The following is a 21,895-nucleotide window of genomic DNA, read 5'->3' as shown; positions in this document are numbered from 1 at the left end:
AATACTATATTTAAAAAAAAACTAAACTATTATATGCTAAAGTAGTAATATTTAATGTGTCTGACTATTATTCATATATTATGATAATATATTGTGCATGCATATCTAGCGTTCACAGGTGCGTGTTCAGTCCACACAACATAAGGCTTCTTTCTGAAGCTCCTAGAAATATTTGTCACCTTTACAGAACAAATTTGAGCATAAGGCTTTATTAGGGCCACACGCTGTTAAATTGTCCCTCAAGTGCAGCGAGTGGAGAAGAGCAGCAGAAGAACTCAAGGTCAAGGGTAAATGTGGCAGGGTCCTTAAGTGGCCAGCTGTTCTCCAGTGTTCCATTGATTGAGTTCAGCGCAGGGATTTTTAGAAACGCCAAGACTCAAATAAAATGACGGCTTGTTTTAAGCAAAGAATAACAATACAAAAGCCATGAAATATTTGACAAATATTATAGCATTTTTAAAACAAAATAGTACTTTGTCAGTGGTCTCAAACTCAATTTCTGGAGGGCTGCAGCTCTGCACAGTTTATCTCCAACCACCTCCAACACAAACCTGCTTAATAGTCTCTAGTGGCCCGTTTCCACTGACTGGTATAGTATGGTACGATATGGGTCGGTACAGGTCACCTTTATCAGGCTTCTGTTTCCACTGCTAAAAGGGTACCATGTTACTCTTTTGGTGGGCGTGGTGTACGACAAAGCTTGTCAACATCATTCTGGCTCAAGAAAATGCCATATAGTAAAGCTATATGGGTCGTTCACAAATCATATGAGAAACACTTTTCTCAAAACAGATGCTTATAGTTGTGTATAAATGTTCATTACTAACCTTTCTATGAACATGATTTGATTATAACTGCAGATCAATGATGGTGCAAAACAGCCTACTGCAACATCTGTGATTATGTAAAATAGATAAATAAATGCAACATATTTGAGCACATACAGCCCTTTACAGTCTCCGATTACAGTAAAACTACACACAACATACATTTAGTCCTTATTTTGGCTCAAGAACAACCTGAAAAGTAGCCCAGTCAGTGCAAACCTCTCATATGTAACTTTTATCGTTGCCAGCACATGTAACATCTGTTAGAGAGTATTTCTGTCATTCATATAGGTTGCAGAAAAAAGCATTTGCTGCTCTGTTTTTTCCAGCTTCTCCTTTGTGTTTCTACGTGTTTGTCCATTTCTGAAAAGATCGGGTAACAGAAGCACTTCAATAATAACGCACACTATTGGAAAAAAGGAATGCATTTTTTTTTGTCTCTTTTTCTTTTCACATACAATTACTTGTACTGGTCATTTAAAGGTCATTTATTAACTGAAGGGTTTCTCGAGTCTGGTATGTTTTGCATATTAATGAAGCATTTTTGCAGAAGTAGATAAATGCTTGTCCAAAATTAAATCCAGCTCTGCAGAAACTTCCTGTCAGCAGAAAGGGGTTAAGACTGAACAGAATATGTGCAGTTGAAACAAGTCTTATGCTTTTATTGTTGTGCAGAACATTCGTAGAAAAAGAGGACTTACGTCTGTGGAGCAGCCAATGGAGGACTGGAGATCATTTGACAAGTGACGAATTTCATTAAAAACCTGTATATATTAGTTGCCTATATAAGTTGAAGTAAGGAAATAAAAGTTGTTGCGCATTTCCTTAATGTAACTTTTGAGGGTAACAGAATTCTGTGAATCAAATTATTTATTTGTATCCAATAAGTTGGTATGATTTTTGACACCTCATATGACCTTTTTCATTGAACACACATGGAATTGATTCAATATTCCAACAGTTCGTCATTAATATGAGCTCAAGAAGTTTGTTATTTTAAATATAGACACAAGGCGAGCTCGCTGAAGAAAGTAAAACTGCTCGCACTTGAGCAGATTTCTTCTTGGCTTCTTGGCTATTCATCAAGACGACGAAAAGGTTTGTTTAAGCTTGGGTCGACCATGGCTCATTATTATATGTATACAGTATAGATATTATTACGGTGTATTGTCTCGGCTGTGTTATTAAAAATAGAGGTTCCTTTGTTTTCATTCTGACTTTTGACAGTGGAAACGTCCATAAAAGCATACCGAACCGCATCGTACCAACTCAGTGTAAACGGGTCATTGTAGTCTTTAACACCTTGATTAGTTGGAAAAAACTAACAGCAAAACTGGTCAGAACTGCGGCCCTCCAGGAATTGAGTTTGAGACCTACGCTTTATATGGATTTGAACAAATAGATTGGAGAATGCTAAAGAAATGCTTTGCAATAATAACTGGCAATGTCTTCATAATATAAAGCAACTTACAAATGAACACTTAAATCAAGGCATTTTTTATTATATTGTATTTAGTTGTGAGATCATATGGGTTTTTTTTTTTATCACACTTGGTTTAAAAATTATTAAATTTCGTTTTGCTCCAAACAATAAAGGAAAGCATAAAAAAATCTGTAAAAAAAACTGCACGTAGGAGTCTTTATATTTCATTTCAATTTACATTTCTGTAAAGGTTTAACCAAATGTTGATGTAAAAACTCTTTTGTCAGCTGTGTGACACTTAGAGATGTATAGTAACGAAGTAAAACTACTTCACTACTGTACTTTAGTACTAAAAGCCTGTATCTGTACTTTACTGAAGTATTGTTTTTTTCACCTTATCCACTTTTACTTCAGTACTTATTTTCGATGAGTTTAATACTTTTACAAAATTATGAAGATCAGTTCAGTAATAGATAACAACCGGTTAATACGTACTGATGTCATTTTTCTCCTATGCGCGATGATAGGATAGGTAGGATACTATGGAGGAGGCGAGGGCGAGTAAATAACGCTCTTACTACAATGAATGTGGCACAGCACACGAGCCGCTATTTAACTACTATGGAGAAATGCTGTAAAACTCCAACTCTCTCTCTCACTTTGGACATTTGACCAGCTTGCCTGTTTGTGAGGTAACTTTTCCTCTCCTCTTGACTGTTAAAGTGATACTTGTGGATCCAGACACACAGTGGTGCGAGTTTTCTCCACTGTGTCTATTATGGATTACCTGTGATAACCACGTATTATGCGCATACAGACTGTAACAGCGGTTGTTTTTTCCGCCATCGGTGAACATTGATTTCATTTCTAAAGCCAATCGCAGCCCTTTCAGTTAAGCAGGCGAAGACAGTGACAAGTCATAGAAGTGTAAGACCTTGCCTGTCAGCGCTCAAAAAGCAAGCGGGATAATATTTACATTACTTTATTTGCTATAAATGCTCCTGCTGTCTTCTGTGCATGTGTTGGAGTTTTGTTCGATACATTCAGAAAGAGTGATTTCTTTGAGCAGGTCAAATTAAGGGTAAAGTCCATATATCTTACTGCTGTATTAAAGAACAAAATTGTATTACAAATAATATATAAATATAAATATAAATATAGATTTTAATAAAAAAATTATTGTGTTGTGAAGAAAAAATGTAATTATGTATGGAAAGTATCATCAGTGCACTGAAATATTTAAGTGAACTGAATTGACGGCATGATAATCGTAACCGAACCAAACCATGAGACCAGTGTAGATTCACATCTTTACTCATTACAATCATAGACCTTTTTCTTGGCTGCTGCATGGAGGGCGCCATAGCGACCAGCGTCTTCTGGTAGAATGTTTAGAACTTCCGCTTACAGCGTTTGCAATAGCAACAGGCTTTCAATAGCATTTTGAGTGGATTAAGGAGGGTTTTTGTGACACACAACTTTGAAAGGTGTGTGTTAAAGCTTTTATAATCGGTCAGATCTGTGGTTCAAGCGCGAGAGAAAAACGTTATCCTAGTTCATATAAATCGTAAGCCATGTTTCTTTTTGTTTTGCTTAATCACATGCCAAAAAAAAAGTTATTTAAAATAAACAAAACAATATGATGTCTTTTGACTGCTTTCTTTAATAACTGCATTACACAATATTTGTAAATTTAGTAGTAAATTTTAAAATAAACTACTTGCAATACTTAAGTACAAAAAAATGTTGAATACTTTAGTACTTCCATTTATGTACGGTGGTTAAAGAGCACTTCAACTTCTACTCAAGTCAATTTATGATTGTGTTCTTTTCCTTAAGTCTGGGTCTTTAGTACTTTATACATCTCTGGTGACACTACATAGTTTTCTTAGTCAAGCTGTGACTTACAATACAACCATAATAAGATAAGAACATGCAGAGGCGTAGCACCAAATTCTGGGCCCTCTACCCTCTCAATGTTAGTGGGCCCCCTACACATTTTTTTTTAATTATTTGAATATAAACATGCACAAATAGTGTTTTAATATAAAATCAAATCAGATTATAATAATGACTGGTTCTTTCATTCACCACCAAATTGATGCATTCGGCCTACTTGTGCTCAAATACCTTTAAACCGTAGGCTACATCGGGTTTGTGTACTGACATTTTGATCCATGATACTGATGCAAGTTTTGATTTAAAAACATTTATTTTTGAACAGGAGAACACGAGACAACTGTACCCTCAGAAACATTAGCTGGCCTGGCCCATAATTTACTTACAGCAACAAGCAGCCTGGTTGACAAACTAAGCTAAAGATTTAACATTAGCATACATATATTACAGGGCTCGAAATTAACTTTTTTACTTGGTAGCACTGGTGCTCCCAACTTCAAAAAGTTAGGAGCATCCCAAAAAATTTAGGAGCACCCATTTTCTTTTTAGTTATGCGCCGATCTTGATTCTTAATGGCCGATTTTGATTAGCACACGTACATCTCGGAGATGTCTATTTGACGTCTGCATTCACATCTGCAAGACATCTACAAGACGTTTCCTATCAGATGTGAAATAGACTTCTATTAGACATCTTTAAGATGTTTGCGATTCAGAATGTGTGTAAAACTGACATCATACAGACGTCTGCCAGACGTTTGTATACAGCAGGTGCTTTCCAGATCAAGAGATCTTTAACAGACATCTTAAGACGTATACAGACACAAAATATCTAATACAATGGCATTTCAACCTTTATACCATTAAAGGGATAAATCAAGAATATAATTTCTTATATTAGTATTACTTAATTGTTTAGATTTTTAAGAGGCACATTAACTTCTTTCACATTTACACATGGATCGATAATTGCAATAATTTGACCATAAACAGCTGAAAAAATTTATTGGAAATAAAAATTCATTCTCTGTTACGTGGGGGCGCTTTAGGAGCGCTGAAATATTACGGTTTCCCTAGTAATGACTGTACACAAATCAGCATTATACTGTATTTGACCCAAATGGTCGCAATTTCGAGCCCTGCATTAGCAGCAGCTGTCTGGAGTTGACTATGTTAACTTTAATTAGATGTAGTTTCATAACAAGCAAACTCAGTTCACCTTTTAAAAAGAAAGCAGTCATCAGTTGCTTACCCCTCATTCTGCCTCCTTTCTTTTTCCCTTCCTGTCTTTCTTTTTTTGAAAGCCCGATTTGGGCTTTTTGCGCAGCATGATTAGGCTCTAGACTCACTGCGTTACTTGTTTGCCGCCGGCTGCCATCTATGGGCGGACTAAACCATTTCGGGGGTGGGGGGTTGTTATCAATATGTTTTGAAATAAATAATGACATTGACATCAATTGGAGGGGCCAATTAATTCGAAGTAGGCTACAAAAAAAAAATACTAATAAAAAATTGGTGGGATTTCAAAAGGCCCTCTCCCTAGACGGGGACCTGGGTAGTCAGGTCCACTTTTCCCCCCACTACCACGCCCATGAGCAGAACATGCAACATATTTGATCGTTTTTTTGTAGAATTATCTGTGTTAATACAAACACAATTAGCTTTAAAAAAGTTTTAATAGTTCACTCTAATTCTATGAATCTATTTTACAAAAAGTACAAAAGAAATTGGTTTAAAAAATTAACAGCTTTAAAGTGAACTCCTTTCTAATATTCACGGGCAGGAGAAGTGTTTGTGCGAAAGTTGTACTGTATATGGCAAACAGTCAGATTCATTTGATTTCATGTGTGCATTTGCCTCTTCTTTCATCATGAGATGCTAAAACTGCTTACATTCAAAGTTCTCACACACTTGAGCACACCTTTGTGACATCATAACTAATTTAGTCTGGCAGCAATAACCTGCAGCTCTCAGACTCAAAAAAATAATTGTGATTCTACAACAATTTAAGAAAAATATTAAACTAAATCAAAGCATTCAGTGTACAAAAATTTTGCAGCTTTGCATATTTCACAAAGGACTTCAATTTCACTTCCAATGACAGAATGTGTACAAAGAAACACCACAAGGTAGCTTGAAACTACCATAATGAAGAGAGATGTAAAAAAAAGGAGAGAAATGTGAATGAGAGCGATAAGTCAGACTAACAGAGATACACTTAGCCTTGAAAACATCAAGATAAAGGAGAGAGAACGGTGTTCATCAGAAAAAAATAGAGATGCACAGTCCAGAAAACATGATGGAGAAAAAAAAGGAGCACAGAGTAGATGGAGAAGAAAAGAAAGCTTACAATTAATGAGTCAACTCTTCATGTGGAGATCAAACCTCAGAAATCACCTGTTAGACCATCCTTCAGTTTACAAGTGTCTCTAGACTTTCTCTTTAGCAAGTAATCAAACGATTGTAACTTTCTCAGAATCTAGCTCCAGTAGAGGAGGAAGAAATATCCCAGCCATTTTCTCATTTTTAAGTGGATCCTCCCCCAACCATTGATGTTGACTTCAGCACACCATGTTTTCCCACCAATAGCCGCGTTTCCACTATCGCGCCTAAAGCGAGCGAGCCAGGGCGAGCCAAGGCCAGTGGGGTTTCCACTGTCACTTCCGGGGCCTGATCGGGCCAAAGCGGGGCTTTCTTGGGGCCAGCGGCCGGCCTTTTTCGGCCCGCCGAATACCTTGGGCCAAGGAGGGCCAGCTGGGGCTTCGGTGCGGAGTGAAAGGAGAGGCGGGCAGTTTTCTGATCGCACATGAGTACATGCGCCAAACAAATAAAGAAATAAGGGAAAGAAAACATCTAACCTTATAGTCTGGGGTGTTTTTGCGTATGATCACCCTTATGTTTCGCTTTTAAATGTAAGGCTGCTGCATAAAATAATAAAGTAGTTTTAATTTATAGTGACGTTCTTTGCTGCGTCCTCCTTTATGTTTCAATAACGCATAATAATCTTTACACCATATTAAACACACAGCAGACAGTAAAGGTTTTCGAGAGTTTTTGTCAAGTTTAAAAGGTGTGTTTGTGCGCGTTTAGATTCCTGTATGTGTGTGTGAGACCGGGCTAAAGCGCTCCTTCACAGCTCCGTTATGCCGCGAGCGGCTTTTTTCTTTATTTATTTTGGAGATAATACACAATAAAAATAAAACAGAAGGACATAAAACTTAACAAAATACGTGCCCACTTTCGTAGACTTTAAACAATATAGTTTCATATCCTGATAAAATAGCCTAAGCTTTAATGAAATATAATTTAAAGAATTACAAATATCGGATAAATATAAAATCACATTAAATAAATTAACCAATATTCAAATAAACAAAAGCTAGCTATATGTAGGTAGCCTATATACAACACATAAATCAAACCGTTTTAAAGCCACACATATAGCCTATAACTTTCATTTTACAAAGACCTGTCTGAAAAAAAAAGATTTTCGATATTTTATAAAAACAATTAACACCAGAGAAGGTTTGAAATATTATTTATAAAGTATTTGGATACGATGATATTAATCAAATCGCGCAAACAGAGCATTATTTGGGTGAGTGAAAGCAGAATCTCCTATACCTTTTTTTTCTGTCACCCAGTCCTGCGCAGCGCTCGCTGCTTTAAACGCATATGGGGGAAAGTCCAAACACAAAATGGGTTCTATATAGGCCTACTCAAACAACTGTTTATGTTTTTATATGACGTGGTTAAATTTATAAATGAAACTTTAAATGAAGAGCTTTAGTGAATAGCTGCCGAGCGCAAAAATATGGCTATATTTTATAAGGCTACTCGCTCTTATGCTGAAACACTTAACACGACGTCTATCAAAACGAGGATGTTATAAAATACATGCAATATCGAGTTATAAAGGAGAATTTCTGTGGCTTTATATTATGGATGTGTGCGCTCTCTGTGATGGGTCCCTGCGTTCGGCGAGAGCAGTCGATGAACAATGCCAGTTGGTCGGCGAGTAAACAAATGTAATGAATGGAAATACACAGGTCTGTGCGTATAGACATTTCATGTACTGCTGTACAGTAACGTGTCATTTGTTTGTTTCGGTTGTCTTCATTTTAATGGTTTCGTTTCGTGATGATTATATGGTGTGCTTTATCTGAAGTGGGCGGGTTGTGTGACGTTTGATTCGGGGACGTTCTGTGGGCGGTGTTTGCGTGACGCGCTGTGAGCTATTAGCCCGTCAGTGGAAACGCGACATGATTTCGGCCTCATTTCTCAACCTCCCGGGCTATTGGCCCGGCCCGGCCCGATTAAAGCCCTGGCTCGCACTGGCCCGATAGTGGAAATGCGGCTAATGATCCCTCTCAAAAAGACCAGTGCTCTCTTCTGCACAGTGGTGGACAGTATGTATTTTTACTTCACTACTGTACTTAAGTATTTATTTTAGGTGCCTGTACTTTATCAGAGTGTTTATTTTAGGAAACCTTTACTTTTACTTCACTACATTCCAAAGAAAAATACCGCAATTTTTCATTTCCTGAATGAATGTAGGCAAAAGGTAATTTTAAAGGGCAGAAATTGTCTCAGGAATGAGAGAGTGATGTCTAATTCGCGACAAAGCAGAATCTGATGATTTATCTTGTTAAAACAGTTTACAGCTTGCACTAAACAATTCATTTAGGAATTGGACTGACATCTGTTTGTGAGCACAAATAAGTGCACAGCATGCCATATTATCTGATAATTGTAGAAAGAAAAGAATTCCAAAAAGCAATTGACTGTGTAAAGCCACATTAAACAAAACAAAAAAATTATGTATATGCTGAGTTCAGCGGCTAATCAGCCGGAATCAGGTGAAGTGATGGTGACCAGCAAGACCTAGCTGTCACTCAAGTGTCCACCCCCTTAATTATGCAGACTTAATATAACCTAATATAAAGGAAACTGATGAGTTATAAAAAAATTCACCCTCCTTACAGTTGTCATGAAGGGTAATATTAGATTTAGGAACCAAAATCTTTTTTTGTAACAGGTTGTAAACACCTTTTTTCTGCTGTAAAGTTGGTCATTTTAACAATGGGGTCAAAACAAATATGTTCTATTATGGAGCCAGGACTAGCGGAATTTCAATGAATTGCAGTTTTAGTTACTTCCACATTAGCTTTAAAAGGGAGAGTGGGAGGTTGTTGCTTGGGTACAACTGATGAACACTTCAGGCCCACTTGATGATTTGTGCAGGTTAGATATTTGGTCACACAGTGCGTTCCATTTGGAAAAACTAATGCCTTTGAAGCTGTCCCACTAGGGGATGAGCCCTTCTAAACGAAACACCATGTGATCCTCCAGTAAATCATTCACTAATTCAAATGATTCATTCAGAGTGAGTCTCCAGTAAATAAATCACTGACTTTTACAAACTTTTCTGAATGGGGATAAGCATGTGGATGTTTTCACCTGGATTACCATAAATTATCAGTGTGGTTATTAGAGCATGACAAGTTTTGGTAATTCAATTGGCTTGCAAAATAAACATTCATCAGTAAGCACAGTCATCCACTTATTTTGAGTTTTCTCCCCATTCAGACCTCATGCTTATTGACAGGGAATATGCAAAACAATTATGTTGAGGATATAAGGAAGAACATTTGGGTTTGCTAATAAAGCTCTGTTCAGACCTCACAGTTTTTATTGATGAGTACAACAGCCACTGTGTCAGATTATACAATTTCTGTTCTGTCCTGTACCTCCAACAAGGCTATTGTATTCTGACATATTGGACACAATGTTCCACGCTAAATTTAAGTTTCCTGTCTTTTATCCATGTCACGTTTACTTTTCGATCGAGCCGCATTAGAGTTTGTTTGGATGTGGAGCAAGACCCATTGGTTTGTTTGTTTATTTTGTGTGCACCAAGGTTTGGATGAACCCTCTGAGGTTCTCCAGGTCAGAGTTTTTGTTTTGAACATGATGCCACTCTGGTCAGTTTTATCTTGACTTTTCTGAGCAAATTCAAAAACAACTTTTCTAGCAGCCTCTCAACATCTTACACTTTGTTAGAAGCTTTTGTTTGAGAGCACAAAACGTATAAATCACTATGATTCATACAATGCAGTGAAATTCAAGCTATTTTCTGTTATTTTCTTTACTGTTCTTTTCTCTTTTATATTTGTAATATCAGAAAAGATCAGCAACCCAGCACATCAGAGGTGAATATGCTCAAAAGAGCAGAAACATGGCGCTAGTTTAAATGCCTTGTTCAAATCCCAGTGGAACAAAATTTTAACTGTTCAAAGCTGAACCACAGCAAGAAAAATTCCTCTTCAAGTTTTTTCCCCATCATCTATGGCATAGCAGAGAGCAAGATCATACTTTGGACGTCTGCACCCTTCACTTCATGAAATATTAAAGTCTAAACACACCAGACAATAACCAGCATTCTGCGCACTGTCCTATTTTAGTGCAACATCAGAGAAACGTCTCACAGAAAACCAAACACTCTATGACACGATAATAACTAAAGCATTTATATCCCATTAATGGCTTTATCACTGCAGAATAAAAATGAGATCAATATGCAATTACAGTTAAATAACAGACAATAACAAAACTGAATCAATAAAAAGTGACATTTATATATCACTTTTTAATTTATATGCACCTTTTACCCCCTCGCCCACTCTCTAAAAAAAAAAAAAAAAGTCACAGCAGCAGACCTGTTTTTAAAAATTAAAAATGTTTCTTGAACATCAAACAATCCTATCAAAATTAAACAGTAATCATTTTTTTTTTAAAAACATAATTTAACTGTATCTGTCATTAAATAAATGCAGGTGAGTATAACAAAAACATTTGCAAATCTTGAATTATAGTGTATATTAAAGGGCACTTATGATGATAATCATCTTTTGTAAGCTGCTTGAACATAAATGTGTGTAGGTATAGTGTGACCACAGTCAGATTGGGGTGATATAAAGACAATAAGTCTCTTTTAAAAAATGTCCTGATGTTAAAATAGGATCCAAATCCCCACCCACCAAATTGATTGACAGCCATGTATTAACATGTCTCAATAGTAATGCGTAGTCATATCAACAAGACAGGATCTAAGCAAAGCAACTGGGATTAAAAGATCTGTTGAGCTCTCTGTGATCATCAATCATCATCAAATGTGATCAAGAATGAGTTTTACAAGTTTAAAACCTTTTTACAGTTATTTTACAGTCTTTATCACCACAGCTGCATGTCAGTACAATAATAAAATCTTATTATAAACCTTCAATCCAGGTATGTGGATGTTAAATCAAATTTATTTTGTGCATTAACATAACGGATGTCCCAACAGCAGTGGATAGCAATGTGTATCCTGTCACATTTGCCGTGCAAAAACAGTGCAAAGATAAACGTGCGAAATGTTTGTGTATGTGTGTGTGTGTGTCTGCTGCATGTGTCCATGTCTGTGTGTATGTGCGTGAACTTTGTAATGACATAGTGTGTGAGTTATTGAGTAGTATCCTGGTTAAAAGATGATTGAATCTTTCACTGAAGTCATAGTATTTAGGTTGCTTTGATTATTTTTGTTTTTCTCATTTGCTAGTTGCTTTGCATATCTGCCAAATTATTACATGTAAATGTAAACATACAATAGTTCATACCTTGAATGATGTATTTTGATATTTTAGGATTAAAAGTCAGTCTCTAAAAGCAATAATTTCAATAGCGCACCCCTAAACATAAGTGATTTAAGAAGCTTAAGAAACACCCATCAATTACAATCTAAATTTTGCTCATATTAAAAAAGCCATTCCTTTCCTGGATGATCCAATTCAGTAGGCCTACGCTTTGAATGAATGCCATTTCTGAGCACTTTCGGAGAGAAAAAAAAATCCAAGCCACCCAGAAAGACATATGAAGACTGCAGCTTGTATTAAACTAGAGTCGCGGTGCCAAACCGAACACATTTTTGCTGATCAGTCTAATTAACCTATCCTGAGTGAGCCACCAACTCCAAATCACTTCCCATCTGTCAGCGCTATGAAAGTGTCATCTTTTCTCCCCCACCTCTGTTTTTTCCAGTGACACACCAGCAATCAGCCTGATTCATGAATGTGTGCGAGTGACTGTCGCCGTCCGCGTATTAGCACAGCCAGATATAATTCCCGCACATCCATTAGCATGATGCACTTCCTGTTCGGGGTCTATTGTTGTCCTGTTTCATCACAAGAAAGGAAGGTGAGCCGCAAAGTGCTTTGTAAGGTCAGGGTTATGAATGTGTTAGAAGCTGTTAGCCAGGCCAGAGATATTCATCAGTGAAAAGAGTCTTTATGAGAACAGTGTGGCTGAAAAGTGATGAACCACAGTCGCCCTCTCGACCCACTGAGAAAGATGATTTGTTTTAGATGAGAGATGGGGGTTAGTTCTTTATCTAACAGTATAGCAACAGGCCAACTGTTCACGAACAATGTGCGAAAACATACACACACATTTACATTGTCTAAAATAAGTGTAAAATTGTTATAATAACAACACTAATGACTTTCTTCAACAATTTTTTAATAATGCTACAATTTAAATGAAATAAAGGCCATTAAATAGAAAAGAAAGAGACAACTATGGAAATTATAGACTATGCAATCTTAAGGTGATGTAAATTTAAAAAAATTTATTTGTATAATTATTATTATTATTATTATTAAAAATGATTTCAAATGTGTTTTTATTATAATTATTTTCAAATAAATACAATACTACCACTACTACTACTGGCACAGTAGAAAGTGCTGTCGCCTCACAGCAAGAAGGTTGCTCGTTCGAGCCTTGGCTGGGTCAGTTGGCATTTCTGTGTGGAGTTTGCATGTTCTTTCTGTGTTCAGGTGGGTTTCCTCCGGGTGCTCCGGTTTCCCCACAGTCCAAAGACATGTGGTACAGGTGAATTGGATAGCTAAATTGTACATAGTGTATGAGTGTGATTGAGTGTGTATGGATGTTTCCCTGAGAAAAGTTGCAGCTGGAAGGGCATCCGCTGCGTAAAAAATGTGTTGGATAAGTTGGCGGTTAATTCCGCTGTGGCTCTTATAATAATAATAATAATCATAATAATAATAATAATAATAAGGTGACACTTTTGTGACCGTTTGTTGAATTTAAGTTACATAGCAGCTAACTCTAGACTAGTAGACTGTTAGGTTGGGGTTAGGGTTATGGTTAGTGTAAGTTGGCATGTACTTGCAAAGGTTTATAGTCAGTTAAATGTCTGTGGAAGGAGCAGTATCAACAGATATTAAGCAGACTCATACGGACCATCAAAATAAAGTGTTACCTATAATAATAATAATAATAATAATAATAATAATAATAATAATAATAATAATGATAATAATAACAAAATTCATTAAACAGACTCAATTTAAATATACTAAGCAATCTAGGGGTGGTATTGTTGTTGTTGTTGTTGTTATTATTATTATTATTATTATTATTATTATTATTATTATTATTATTATTATTATTATTATTATTATTATTATTATTATTATTATTATTATAAGAGCTCAAAAATTATTTAAAATAAAAGAGTAATAGAATTTTGTGTTATTACTAAAATGACATAGAGTAAAGGTGTTTATGGAAATACAGTTAAAAAAGGTGTTACTAATATTTAATTAATAGATTATTATTAGACAGACAGAGCAGACAGACAGACAGACAGACAGACAGACAGACAGACAGACAGATGATGATGATGATGATGATGATGATTATTATTATTATTATTAAATTTGAAATTATTTGAAATAGTATAACAGTCCTGTGAATGACAATTCTTTAATTTCATCATCTTTTTTCAAAAGCTGGAGTAAGGGAAACCCATCACTAAAGGTAGACTACAAAAGCAGAGTCTGATAACAGAAGTATATCTTTCAAAACCATCTCGCACACACACATACGCTGCCAAATCCGAAAAAAGCAACAGTCTGTCATGCCAGATTTGTGTTTCCCTTGCAGATGGTTTGTATGTTACGACTTGTACCCTTAAACTTGAGTCCTGCTCACATCCTCATCCATATTCATTATGTACAGAAGAAAATAACTCAGCAATTAGACATAGCTGCACAGAATATAAAAGCAATATAGAGAGATTCTAAAATAGCAGCACTTTATTTTAAAGTCTAGTTCCACGTACTATATGTATGTAGTGTACTAACCTTGAAACTATCCCTGCATTAGTTACTTTATTTTACAAGCACTTCTTTGGGTAAAAGAAAAAACTGCACTTAGTGTAAATTAAAGTGCAACAATTTTAATTAATCCAATGATGATTACTCTAATGAATAAACTACTCTAATAATGATTGTCATACCTAATTTCAATGGTGCTAAAGAATAATTGTTCAAGTCACTAAGGAAGAGGTTATTTGGGAATTATCAGGATGTTTCTTCACAAAGACTGGCCTTTGTGAATCATTTTCATGTTCGATTGATATTGCACAGGGAAAGTGGGACACCCTCATCATTTCAACAGCATTTCAAGTGTTGTCAGGCTTCAGCTTCAGCTTAAGATCACTGCTGTTAACCAGCTACAAGAAAGAGGAGCCAATTAAACCATGACAGACAAACATGCAATAAAATCTCATACTGTCAATGATCACTCCAAACATTCAAAGCAAAAAAAAAAAAAATTGCATCCACTTCAAAAATGCATCTCTAGCATCTTATTCCATTCAAACCCTGTGTGCCACCTCAGTACACTTCAGAATTGAAGTGATCATTTCCAGGGTAGCAAATTAATGCTTGATCCCACGTGAAGGACATCAAAACAAGATGTATGGAGGGTGTGTATGTATCTTGAATAATAACATCATATTATTAATAATTAAAATTTGGGATGTCCAGATCCAATCACGTGATTGGAAATCGGCCCCAATCCCTCCCAATCAGGACTCAAATATATATGTATTCTTAATATTTTTTAACACATCTATAGTTATGTGGTGGCACAGAGTTAGAGAGATCTCTTTCTTGACTTCACACAGAAACAGCAACGCGTGTGGCATGACACTTGCAGAGATGCTATTGGTTAACTGCTGACAAAGTAGAACATGGAAGCAGCTTGAAGCGCAAAGCGTATGTTTGCGTTTTGGAGGTATTATAAAAGTTAATGATGACAACATTGCCATGGCAAACTGTGAGATAAGTAAACTGTCGGGCATTTTAAGTTGAGCTGCTATTTTTTCATTATTCTGCGGATGTTACAGTGATATATACTGCTGCATCTACACCCAATCTGGCCCTTTCTCAACTACAGATTGCTTTCAATATACTTCAACTTAATTTATCTGAGTTCAAATTAGTTTTAAATGCAGATAAAACAAAACTAATAAATAATGAAAATTTGCATTTTTTATATTTTGATCAATATTATTTATATATATAGTAAAAAGAAGAGGCCCCAATACCAAACCCTGTAGAACACCTTTAGTTACATTCAAAGTACACAAGATCTAGAGCACCAATAGACACTGCAAGTTTTTACAAGACACTTTTCTAGTAAAACAGGAGTCTGTATAGCCTAAAAGTAAAGTAAATTTTGACTATTTGTATAGTTTGACCAACAGATTAACCAGTGAAATAGCTAATAAGAGGTTACTGTTGGTCAGAATACACTAAATATACCTTAAAACACTGAAAACTTCAAATAGATTTTATTAATAAATTAGATGTATTATACAAACTAAAATTACCAAACATTTTGATATTTCGATCAATGTCAATGTAGAACCCGCACTCTGATCATTTCCACCAAAACTGAAAACTGACTTACAGTTTACTCACTCTCAAGTAGTTCCAAACCTTATATAAAATTCATTTTTCTGTTGAACAATAAAAAAATATATTTTGAGGAATAATGGGGGAAAAAATATTAACATCGATTATTAACACGAAATATGTCTTTGCGTCTAAAATCTTGCACTAAAGTGCACATTATATAAGCTAGAAAAACAGCATAGAGGGTACAGGAAGGTGCAGCCACTTCATTCACGCAGAATGCCATTTTCCATTCCAAAGTACTATTTTTCCATTGTTTTTCAATGAAATTGAGTTTAACGGTTGTTTTTGACCATTAAGCTCTCGTCTCAATACTTTTGAAGCACCGCAATTTTAGGCATGGTGTCAAATTAAAATAACTGCAACTTTTACATGCAGCACTGCTCATTACTGTCAGTTCCAAAGCAGTGGACCAGTTGAAAGAACTTGAGGTGGAGCAAGGGTTTCAAATTTGTTTCCAGGTGATCAGTGGCTGCACCTTCCAGTACCCTCTATGCTGATTTTCAAGCTTTCAGAAATAAAGGTACGCGAGTTGTCACTGGGATGGTATCTTTTCAAAAGGTACATATAAGTACTTAAAGGTTCCATATTGGTACCTCAAAAGTATATATTAGTACTTACGAATTTCAAAAAGGAAATATTTAGTACTTCTTAGGTACTAATATGTAACCTTAAGGTATTAATATGGATCCTTTAGGTACAAATTTGTACCTTTTGAAAAGGTTTTAGACGCAAATACGTGTTTTGTGTTAATGATCCCTGTGGATGTTAATGGCTACACATTTTCAACATTTTTCAAAGTACCTTAATTTGTGTTCAACAGAAAAAAGAAACTCAAACAGGTTTGGAAAAAATGGGAAAGAGCAAATGATGAGTAGATTTAGATTTTTGGATGAACTATCCCTTTTTTGTTTTTGTTCTCTGTGCATCAGAATGTATGACATATAGATTGAATCAGCACTGCTAAAGCACATGACTTAGCGTCTCTCTTGACAGCTGATGCAAAATGCATGATAATGTTTGCCTTGTTTTCCATCACACTTCACACTCACAACATGCCATCTCTATTTCGTTGTTTCCTACAGTTTCATGTAACAAGCATCATCTGGATACCATTGGGAACCAGTATGGTAATAGTGGCACTTGGTCAACTGTGTGTTCATGTTGACGCTTAAGGCATCAGGTTGTTCCTCTGAGGACCAATGAAACAAGGTGATAAAAACAAGGTAAAGACAGCAGAGCACTGGTCTGTGCTATTAACATACTGTCGCTCTAAACAGATATGAATCTCTGCACAGGGCTCGTCTCTATTACTGTTGGGCTTGTTTCATAAATAGAGCATAGATCATTACTGCCCTCTATTGGTACTATGACAAAAACAAGCTGATGAGATGCTGCTGATTGTTATGCATTGTACTGTGATTTAATAAGCACTGAAATTGTGATGCTTGATGCTGTCGTTTTAATCATTCAGGATTTGGATATAGCAAACCAGTATTAAATATCATGGATATCAATAAATGAAATAACGGACTTGCAGAAAAACAGCCCAGACAGGCATGCTGACTAGACTTTGCTAGTTGAAAGAAATATTTAATCTATAAAAATGCAGCTAATTCTAGTGCCCAGTTCTACATGTGGGAGTAAAAATAACATTAAGTAGAATATCTAAATTGATTTGATGATGAATATGGTGATGGAGTAATGAAATGTACACATTTGAAAACGTATTGCAGCCAGTCAACGTATATCTCTTATTACTGGGTTTGGGAACATTTCAATAAATGATACATTTTCAAAAAAACAGTAGAATTTGCATGTTTGTTTGTTTTATTAAAATGTAAACATTTGTTTATACATAACATATACATAATCTTAGTGAGAATATAATAATCAGTGGTTTGAAAGTAAATTTGAAAATCAGCCTTAGACCTAGATTTATTAATTTGATCCTCGGGATACTAGTGTCATCATTACACATCATTTTTGTTAGTTTAATATTTTAATTTGAACATATACTTTGTTCAAGAGTCTCTGATAGTTTTAGTTTTATTAGGTCATATATTTTTATATTGTAAAGCTAATTTTGCAAGTAAGACAAGCAAGACTGAAGTATGAGTGTTATCAGCATAACAACTGAACAAAATGATGAAAAAAAAGCGGACCCAGCACTGAACCCTGGGGTACACCTTAAGCATATTATGATAATTCTGTCAACATTTATTTAACTTCATGTTGTGCCATACATCAATTATTTCCTTTCTTCTGAGGAACAGAGATATTTTGAAGAAGGCTGCATAGAATTCAATGGGAATGGAAACAAAATTCCTCTAAAAACAAACCACCATGGGCAATATGAGAAAAAACAGCCAACTCATCTTGGTTTATCTTTAGCAGGGTACTCTTTTTTTGTACTTTATTTGGGTGAGGTAATGTGTAGCTTTAATATTTGCAATTGTTAGTTATAGCATCAGCACACTGACTCTAATAACATATAGTTTCCAGTTAACTATGTAAGTATGCAAATTATCATATGCATTTGTTTATATTGCAAAACATTTTTCACCAAGAAGGTCTATAAGGTCAGATACTGATAAAATTGCTCTGAGGTCTATTATCTCTGCCTCTACTGCTATCAGGCTCTCTTTTTTACATTTAAGCTGGGTAGAATTAATGTCAAATGTTTTTATCTTTTCGTGTTTTTATTTTTATTTTATAAAGGTATTTTGTAACTAATTCAGTTGTAAGCATAGCAAATTATTGTCATTATCACATCTCGTTTTCAAGTATTCTGTGATTTACTTTTGATTTACAATCAACACCTAATTGCTCCACATTGCAGTACAATAAAATCACATAATAGCAATGCTCTCCCACATTTTCAGCTATTATACCTGCCCTTATTTTTCAATTGTAGGATAAAGGTGCACTCACACTGTGCTATCAAGACCAAGCCCAGGCATGTTTCCCGGTTCGTTTGACAAGTTTGAGTGCTCCAAATCGGGCTCAGGCATGATTCAGTTGACCGGCCCTGGCCCAGTTGGAAGAGATGTGCCAGAGTACAGCTTGGTTGAGCTTTGATGCGATATGCTTTTAGTGTGAGTGCAAAGCACGCTTAAGCCTGCAACTGAACATGTGACGTCACTTTTAAGGGACTGTTTCATGTGGATTTACAATCTTTCTTAATTTTCATTGAACACGAACTGTCAGTGTATTAAAGATGCAAACCACTCACTGTACGACAGCTGCACCTTCAGCAAACCTCCTAATACCTGCAGCACGATGACTTTATGATAATTTGAGCATCAAAAGTTGTGGATCTGTTCTGCAAAATATTTGCACTGCATCCCAAATGACTAAAACTATAAACTATATCCTTTTAAACTGAACGGTCACAACATCGATAACACGAGCATGCTCAGGTTTGAAACGCAAAATGCAATGTGAATGCAGGCCGTTGGGGCAGAGAGGGAAAGTCACACTTCAGCATGGTTCAAGGCAACTGAACCAAGCGTTAGTAGACTGCAGTAGATTGCAGAGGAATGGTTTGACTAGGAATGTACAGTTTTCACCATCATACTGATAACGTTTTTGTCATTCGGCAGAATTACAGTTCGATTCTCTGTAGTTAAAACCCATCCTTACAACTGTAAACAAAAAACTTTCTTTTAGTCAGTTCTTGGACTTGTAAAACTGCCCAACTTCTAGTCAGAAAATTGACCCAAGGCTTATTTGCAGCCATTCTAACAGGCTTATGAATTATGAGTGCTATGGATTTGTACACAAGTCAGAATAAAAAAGCTGAAGAATTAAGCTCTGAGATTTATGATAAAGCAAAGTCTGAAGTCAGTCCATCAATATTACTGATGCAGAAAGCAACTCACTTTAAACTCAGAGATTCCAGTTAAGCTAAAGAGCCTTTAAAGTGAAAGAGTTCCCAGAGAAATTGCCCTTCTTTTACGTACAGTACTATGCAAGCTTGCATTTATATTCCAAGTTAAAAGAGTATTTTCAGAATATGTAAGCAAGATGTTTAATGAAAAGGCAAACGCCCCAGATCCACTTTGGTTACACAAATGGATGATCATTCAGCTTCTTTGACAGCATTACATTCTTTGCTCTAGTTTAGTTTTATATTTCTTCACATCTTTCCTACAAACAGACTATAAAATAGGAACTGTAATTACTTTTGCTATTATAAGTTCAATTAGTCAAGTTGTTTTAGTAATATTAAAAACACTCATGATTTAAAATCCAGTCATTTAGACGTTACTCCAGGAGCATTTTATGCTTTATGACAGCACGTTTTTACAGTGTAAGATCATACCTGTATATCTTAGGTGTTAATGGACAGGATGCTGGCGAGTTTTCTGGCGAGATTGTCAGTATTCATGTGTAGTTCTTTTGAAGTATAAAACATCCACATCAAGTCTGGAGTCAGCACAATTCACACACCCTGACGGCAGAGCAAGAGAGAAGCAAAGTGAAATGCTGCTGTAAACACAAGATCAGAGGCAGGATTTTGCTGCTGCTCTAGGACACATCTCTCTGCGCTCATTTACTGTGCAGTTGTTTTGATGTCAGCAGGAGTTAAGCGAACATGCCAAACTTTTCTTCAGGAACACTGCCAAAGAGTCTTCATAAAGAAAAGAGAAAACATTCTAGGTAGCAGTAAACGGTGAAGTAAGCACAGACACACGACTGAATCATTTGCACACAAGCAATGGCGTCTTACAATTTATTAGGGTTGGGCGATTCATTGAAAAGTAATCGAAATCGACATTAAAACCCTATAATCAATCACATTTTTCCAGGTCAATTTTTTCATTTATTTTCTTTCCATGAGTCAAGGCCACATTTGACGATTGAGCCAGTCTTGAGCCTTACTTTGCACTACAGTGACGATGATTGGAAGCTGCACCAAAGATGCCTTGAGACAGCATATTTTCCATTACATTAAAATTATTATTTACATGAACATATTTGTTTACAGAAGATGTAAGAAATGCACTATTTAAAATATTATTTACAGGATACACAAGAGTTATTTTATTTAGATGAGATACTGCTTATTCTCTACTTTTAATATAATAAACATTGAAAATAATATATATTTTCTTATATTAAAGCTATTTATTTTCATTTTTTTAACCAAAAAAGTTAGTTTTAGGCAATGCGTGATGTAATTTCGGTTGACGTTTAAGGTTGATGTTGAATAATTAATCATAGAGAGTAGATAGTGTGTGTTTACTTCAGTTATTTTAAAATCAAGCAATGCACCCTACATTCAAAAATCTCTCACTTGTAATATGTGATCATATTTACTGTACTAACAGGCCTGTAGCCAGGGGGGGTTCGGGTGGTTCGGCAGACCCAACCTTTACAGACAAAGGTGCAAAATTTGTCCCATAATGAGCTCATTTGTCCTATTTTGACTGCTATGCCATCATAAATAGTGAAAATAACCCATCGAAAAAGGCTTTAAGAACAAGCGGAATCCTCTGTTGGCTGTCGCTTCAGCAGGACTTTATCAGTTTTGGCCAATGCTAGCAAGTATTTTCACGTAACTGAAGTCATATTTCTTTACTGTATTGTTTTTAAATAGAGAAAACATTTTACTGGTGATTTTTATTCTAAATTTTGGACCTTATTATTGAAACAAAAATGACCAATAAAATATGTGAAGCTCCAAAAGCTGACCATATTAAAACAAATTTGAATACAATTTTGGCTATAGTTGTTATCCATGAATTTACAAATGTACTTTTTTACAAGAGAGGCTAGAAAATCATAATTGGTTATTTCGTTTATTGGTTATTTGCCTAATAAATGACAACTACGTTTTTTAAATGTAAAACTTTAACAGATTCCTAATATTTTCTAATGATATTTGATCTAATAAATTTGAATTTTGAAAAT

General features: G+C 35.5%; 1 protein-coding gene across 2 annotated transcripts in view; it reads right to left on the bottom strand.

The window, feature by feature from the left end:
• unc5db (unc-5 netrin receptor Db) overlaps positions 1 to 21,895 on the bottom strand; it is a 443,321-nt gene that overhangs the window by 418,792 nt on the left and 2,634 nt on the right. For both annotated transcript variants that reach the window (XM_073952196.1, XM_073952195.1), the window contains exon 2: positions 20,304 to 20,432. The gene's annotated coding sequence lies outside the window, so the exon portion shown is untranslated. The remainder of the gene's footprint in view (positions 1 to 20,303; positions 20,433 to 21,895) is intronic.

Source organism: Danio rerio, chromosome 5, assembly GCF_049306965.1.
Source record: "Danio rerio strain Tuebingen ecotype United States chromosome 5, GRCz12tu, whole genome shotgun sequence".
Classification (NCBI taxonomy): Eukaryota; Metazoa; Chordata; class Actinopteri; order Cypriniformes; family Danionidae; genus Danio; species Danio rerio.
The sequence above is the reverse complement of the archived record's forward strand: the minus strand, read 5'-3'. Positions and strand labels throughout refer to the sequence as shown.